The sequence below is a fragment of the Phascolarctos cinereus genome, unplaced genomic scaffold (genome assembly GCF_003287225.1).
Source record: "Phascolarctos cinereus isolate Bilbo 61053 unplaced genomic scaffold, phaCin_HiC Scaffold_3;HRSCAF=262, whole genome shotgun sequence".
Classification (NCBI taxonomy): Eukaryota; Metazoa; Chordata; class Mammalia; order Diprotodontia; family Phascolarctidae; genus Phascolarctos; species Phascolarctos cinereus.
This window is the reverse complement of record NW_027555736.1, coordinates 41960284-41966595: the sequence shown is the minus strand read 5'-3', so window position 1 is coordinate 41966595 and position 6312 is coordinate 41960284.

Genomic DNA, 6312 nt, shown 5'->3' with positions numbered 1-6312 from the left:
CCTCCGTCCCGACGCTATGACCCCGCCCCTTCCCACCCACGCTCCTCTGGTCCCGCCCCTGCTCGCGTCCGGCTCCGCCTCCGCTCTGACCCTCCCCCCCTTCCGCTTTGGACGGGCCAGCCAGAGCTCAGCCCTAACTCCGCCCCTCCTCCAATCAGGGCCCGGCCTTCGGCCTCCGCTCTAATCACTTCGCTTCTCCAATCGTGGCCCCACCTCCGGCCCCCTCAATAAACCCCCTCCCCACCAGAGCCTCCTCTAACTCCTCCCTCTCCCCGCCCACATTCTAACTCCGCCCCCTCTCGCGCCCTGTCTACAACTGCACTTGTGTGGTCTTTCAGCAGTGGGGTTTTCTCGGCAGGTACTGGGGTGGTTTGCCATTTGCCTCTCCATCGTGTCCCCATTTTACCATTTCCAGGGTCCAGTCTGACCCCACCCCTCTCCCATCCAGTGCCCTCCTCCAACCCCTCTTCAAGTCCTCCCTCCCCAGGTCCGATCCCGGCCCCGGTCGGCCCCCCAATACCCAATCCTTTCCTGCTTCTCCCGGGCTTTAACCTGGTACCACCCATTCTCCGCCCAGGCCCCAGCCCTAGCCCTGCCTCCTCCAGCCCGGGCCACGCCCCAGGTCCTCAGCCCTCCCTCGGGGTTCCGCCCTCACCCGGGTCTCTCTCCTGGCCAGCACCTTCGGGTTCGGCTCTCACCCCTTCCCAGGCTCCTTCTCGGCCCCAATTCTAACCCACAGCCTGGACTCAGGCGCGGTTCGCTCCCTGTCTCTGCAAGTGCAATTTGACCCACGCGTGCTCAGTCACCCTTTCGGGTCTCACCTCCCACCCGTCTAAGGCTAGGGTCCAGATCGCTCCTCGTGCCAGAGTTGGAGTTCCAGCTCAGTCCCGACCCTGCCCGGACTCTGCTGGAGGCCTGGCCCTTGTCAATTACTCAGCGCGACGCCCAACCCCCAACCCCCAGCCCGTTGTCCGTATCCCGGAATCGCCTACTCCAGGCAGCGAAGGGGCTGGGACCAAGGCTCTGAGACAGCCAGGAGCAGGCAGGGGCCTGCAGGTTGTAAGGGGTGTGGAGGCGCCTAATTACACTGAATGGGAAGATTGTCCCAGCTGTCCCCTACCTCTCCCCCCGGGAGGAAAAGAACAACTCGAATAAAGCTAATTCTGCATTGATCTTTCCTGTGTTCTTGCTGGTGTCCACTAAACCTGGTCCTCCCCAAGGCCTTCAGCGGCTAGAAGGTGACCCTGGAGTTCTCTGAAAGGCCATGCCAGATGACCAGCTCCAGAAGCTGCTACCAGACTGGAAGGGCCCCCAAAAAGCGCCCGGAGGAGAGCTGTTTGTCTGTTGTCTCAAGACCAGCCCAGCTAAATTAGCAAAGACTCTTAGCCGGGTTGGACAAAGGGTGAAGGTGTTGGTTTTTTGTTGGGTTTTTTTTTAAAGCTACAGCAACTGTCCAAGACCATCTACAGAGCGGTAGAGGAGTTCTCATATGCCTAACTGGAGAACTTGGGGAGTCACATTTGCTTAAGATATTCATGTAAGACCATGCTCCAAACAAACTGCGCTGTTGTGCCCAAGGCCCTCCTACCTGAAGACTCTGAACCTGTTGCGTAATCCCAGTTGTTATTCAGTCGTTTTTCGGGCTTGTCCAATTCTTCTTGACCCCATTTGGAGTTTTCTTGGCAAAGATACTGGAGTGGTTTGCCATTTCCTTCTCCATGAGGAAACAGAGGCAAACAGTGAAGTGCCTGGCCCAGGATCACACAAGCGATAAATGTCTGAGGCCAAATTCGAACTCAAGTCCTCCTGACTCCGGGCCTGAACTCTTATCTGTTGAGGTCAGATTCAGGAGAGTGGTTGGAGTGTGAAAGAATTCACTTAGTCTCTGTAGCCACTGGGATCTTTATCAAGTGAAGCACACAGGCCTCCTTAGCAAGTAGCTAATTAATGACCCTGATATTTGGGAGGACCAGGCTTGTATAGACAGTTCAGGATGACATAGTTTTAAGGTTTTATGGTGGTTGAAGATTTAGGATGAGGAAGAATTTATGACACAGGCTGGGGGAGATGGTTGCTTACAAGATAAGGAGGAATTTTATGACAGGAACATAGGATAAGGGAGAAAAAAACCAATTCTTTTGGTCTTACCAGATACGGAGAAGTTTTATGGTATTTCAAGAGGAAAAAGGACTTTGGGACACTCAAGTTACAGGATCCTTAGGAGGGTGTTCACAAAGCAGCCCTTGATTTCTTTTTAACCCTTAGGGCACCGTGTGCTCTCTTCACATCATAACTACAGAAAATTCCTTCTCTTTGGAAAGATCTACAAATGTGTTTACCTTAATTATGCTTGCTAGTTCCAAAGGTTTCATTTTCTTTTCAGTTGCTGGGGCACTGGCCTCAGGATCATTGATTTATAATTGGAAGGCATCTTAGAGATATTAACATAGAAAGAGCATAGAAATAAAGCTAGAAGGGACCATAAGAGACTAACTACCCCCTACCTCCTCCTCATTTTATATGCAAGGAAATCTAGGCCCAGAGAGAGGGAACAATTTGTCCAAGGTCATCCTGCTAAGTGAAGTAGCAGAGATGTTATTGGAACTCAGGTCCTTCTGACTTGTCCAAGGTTACAGAATTTATAACTGAGCAGGGATTAGAAAACTAGATTATGTGATACCTCTTTGAATCAGGGCAAAGTGCCTAAGAAGCTACAAGAGTCTCATTGCCTGGATCTTCCCAAAAGCCAAAGCAAATAACTTTTCTATAGGCTTCTTCAAAATGAAGGGGGGTGAGTGATCAGAGGGAGGGATGTGATCATGTTTTTATCCTGCCTGCCTCCCTTCCTACACAAATTTTAACTACCTAGCATGTGCTATTTATTAGAGATACAAACAAAAAATAACAGCATTTATATAATAACTTAAAGTATATGAAATGCTTTGCATATTATCTTGATCAATCCATCTTTTTCATGGTTGTTAATTGAAAAATAAATAAAACATACCAAAAAAAGACACACACCCCAATCTCAGTGATTGATATCCATCCAAAACACATAGGTGAACAGAGTGCCAGCTTTTAAGGCAGCTGACCTAGGATTAGTATGGCTCTGCTAATTAATACTTGGACAGCTGGGTGTCTCGGTGGGTAAAGCTCTGTGCCTCCAATCAGAAAGACTCAACTTCCTGGGTTCAAATCTGGCCTCAGACATTCACTAGCTGTGAGACCCTGGGCAAGTCACTTAACCCTGTTTGCCTCAGTTTCCTCATCTGCAAAATGAGCTGGAGAAGGAAATGCAAACCACTTCAGTATCCTTGCCAAGAAAACCCCAAAAGGAGTTACAAAGAAGCAAACGCAGCTGAAAATGACTGAACAACAACAAATTAATACTTCTGTGACAGGACAAGTAACACCTCCTCCGTACCTTAATTCCCTATCTATAAAAAGAGGAGACTGGCTAACATGACCTATGAGCTTCTCTCTCAGAACCTTTCAAATACACAAAGTAACTGCCCTTTTTATAAACCAAGATACTACTACTGACCACAGCAAATAGGAAATTAGTTGCGTTGCTGAGGTTTTCTTTTCCCCAAAAATTGTTGATAGGTTTTTTACTAATTAATCCACATTCTCTCAACAAGTCTGCTTTATGACCTGGTATGTGAAATTAGGAGATGCAATCTGTGATCATAGAAGAAGATCATTTAATTAGCACACGCCCACTGTATATACAACAGTGGGTTAAGCCCTGTGGAAGATTAAAGTATGGTAATAAACAATTTGTGACAGAAAAAACTCCTACTCTATCTTCAGCATGTTCATTTTTCAAATGAGGACATAGGGTTGGATAATCTCAGATTCTTTCCAGCTATAAGTCCTGTGAAATATTTGGTTTCTTTTCAGGAAGAGAGACAGTGGTAAATACTGGGCATCAGGGCATATGGTTTTCCTGCCTGAGCTCTTTTATCTCTGATTCATCCTCAGGCCCCCTTTGCCCAAGAGTCCTGGGAACAACAATGGCCCACAGACCACTGGTGCTGCTTCCAGCTCAGCCATCTCCCTTAATCATCTTCCCCCCCCCCACCTCTATAACAATTGTTGACCATTTCCCATGGATGGGAAAGTTAAGTTCAAGAACTCTGAGAATAGTAATGTTTCCCATACCACCACCCTTCTTCCAGCTCAGCCCCTGAAACCATCAGTTAGGGAAGAACAACCCATGTAAAAGCATGGCCTGCCTATGCCACAGCCATTGCTTCTTAAGTGGTCACAGTTATTTAAGACCTGGTAAATCAGATTCTCACTACCAAAGTCCTTCGCACTGCCACATGGCTCAGCCTCAGAAACAGAAATTGTTTTATCATTTGAAATGGCACTAAAGGAGGTATGTTAGCATCTACTTTGTCCTCTTACCCTAAAGAATACTTGACATCTCCATATTGGAGCTGAAACCTCCTCTCTATATTGTCTTTTTAAAAAATAATATTGTATTTTTACAAATGGGAAAAGGACCCACATGTAAAAAAAATATTCATAGCAACTCTTTTTGTGGTGGCAAAGAATTGGAAATTGAGAGGATGCCCATCAATTGGGGAATGGCTGAGCAAGTTGTGGTACGTGAATGAATGTAATAGTAATAGAATACTATTGTGCTATAAGAAATGATGAACAGGCTAACTTCAGAAAAACCTGGAAAGACTTGTATGGTCTGATGCTGAGTGAAATGAGCAGAACCAGGAGAACATTGTACACAATAACAGCCACGTTGTGCAATGACTAATATTGATAAACTTAACCCTTCCCAGCAATACAAGGATCTAAGACATCTCCAGAGGCCTCGTCATGGAAAATGCTATCCACATCCAAAGAAAGAACTACGAAAGTTGAATTGCTATTTTTTTCTCTTCTGTTGAGTTTTGTTTCCTCTTTCTGATGGTTCCTCCTATTGGTTTTAATTTTTACTTACAACACCACTAATGTGAAAATATGTTTAATGGGAATGTAAATGTATAGCCTATATCAGATTGTGAGCCATCTTGGGGAGGGTGGTGGGGAGGAAGGGGGGAGAAAAATTTTAAACTCAAAAGCATATGGAAGTGATTATTGATAAATCAAAATAAATTAATAAAATTAAATCCCCCCCAAAAAACAAAGAACAGAAGAGTTATTAACATGCTTAATGATTTGGAGAAAAACAGGATGAATCTTAGCATGTGTCCCAAAATAAGTGTTTTTCTACTTTATAATAAATCATCTTGTCTTAAAAAATAATAATTATATCGTATTTTTCCCAATTACATGTAAAAGCAATTTTTAATATTGATTTTAGAGTTTGAGTTTCAAATTCAATGCCTGTCTCCCTCTCTTTCCCCTTCCCTGGGACAGTAAGCAATCTGATATAGGTTATACACATGCAATCATGTAAAACACACTTTCATATCAGTCATTTTGTGGAAGAAAAGTTGAAAGGAAGGAAGGGAGGCAGGCAGAAAGAGAGAGAAAGAAAGAAAGAAAGAAAGAAAGAAAGAAAGAAAGAAAGAAAGAAAGAAAGAAAGAAAGAAAGAAAGAAAGAAAGAAAGAAAGAGAAAGAGGAGGGAGGGAAGGAAGGAAGGAAGGGAGATAGGGAGGGAGGAAGGAAAGGAAGGAAGGAAGGAAGGAAGGAAGAGGAAGGAGGGAGGAAGGAAGGAAGGAAGGAAGGAAGGAAGGAAGGAAGGAAGGAAGGAAGGAAGGAAGGAAGGAAGGAAGGAAGGAAGGAAGGAAGGAAGGAAGGAAGGAAGGAAGGAAAGAAGGAAGGAAAGAAGGAAGGAAAGACATCACATGTTTCCCCCTCTCATTTTGAAGTCTATGGACAGAGGTGTTTACTCTGACTTTAGAAAACTGCAGCCTCTTGCGCACTTTGCCCTGGGGCATCACAGGCAAGGACAGGTGCACTGCACAGGGCATTGGGTAATCTGAATTCTAACGCTTGCCCAGTTATTAGGAGCTCTTTCTGGAACGTTGGGCAAGTCGGAAGGACCTGGTCCAAATCCCATCTCTGCTAGTTTCCCAGCAGGGTGACCTTGAGCAGTTGTTCCCCGTCTCTGGGGCTCGGTTCCCTTGTCTGCAAAATAAGGGGACTGGAGCGGACGCCTCGGAGGCCCCTGGCAGCTTTAGAACCGGGTCCAGAGCCTGACAGTGCGAAGCCAAGAAACCCGCACCTTTGCCAAGGGGGCGGGGCTGGCTAACCCGCCTCCTTCCTCCCCCCCTTCTAGGATTGAGGGAGATCTCGCGATGGCATTGAGGGGGCGGTTCTCGGCCTGGCCCCTGATT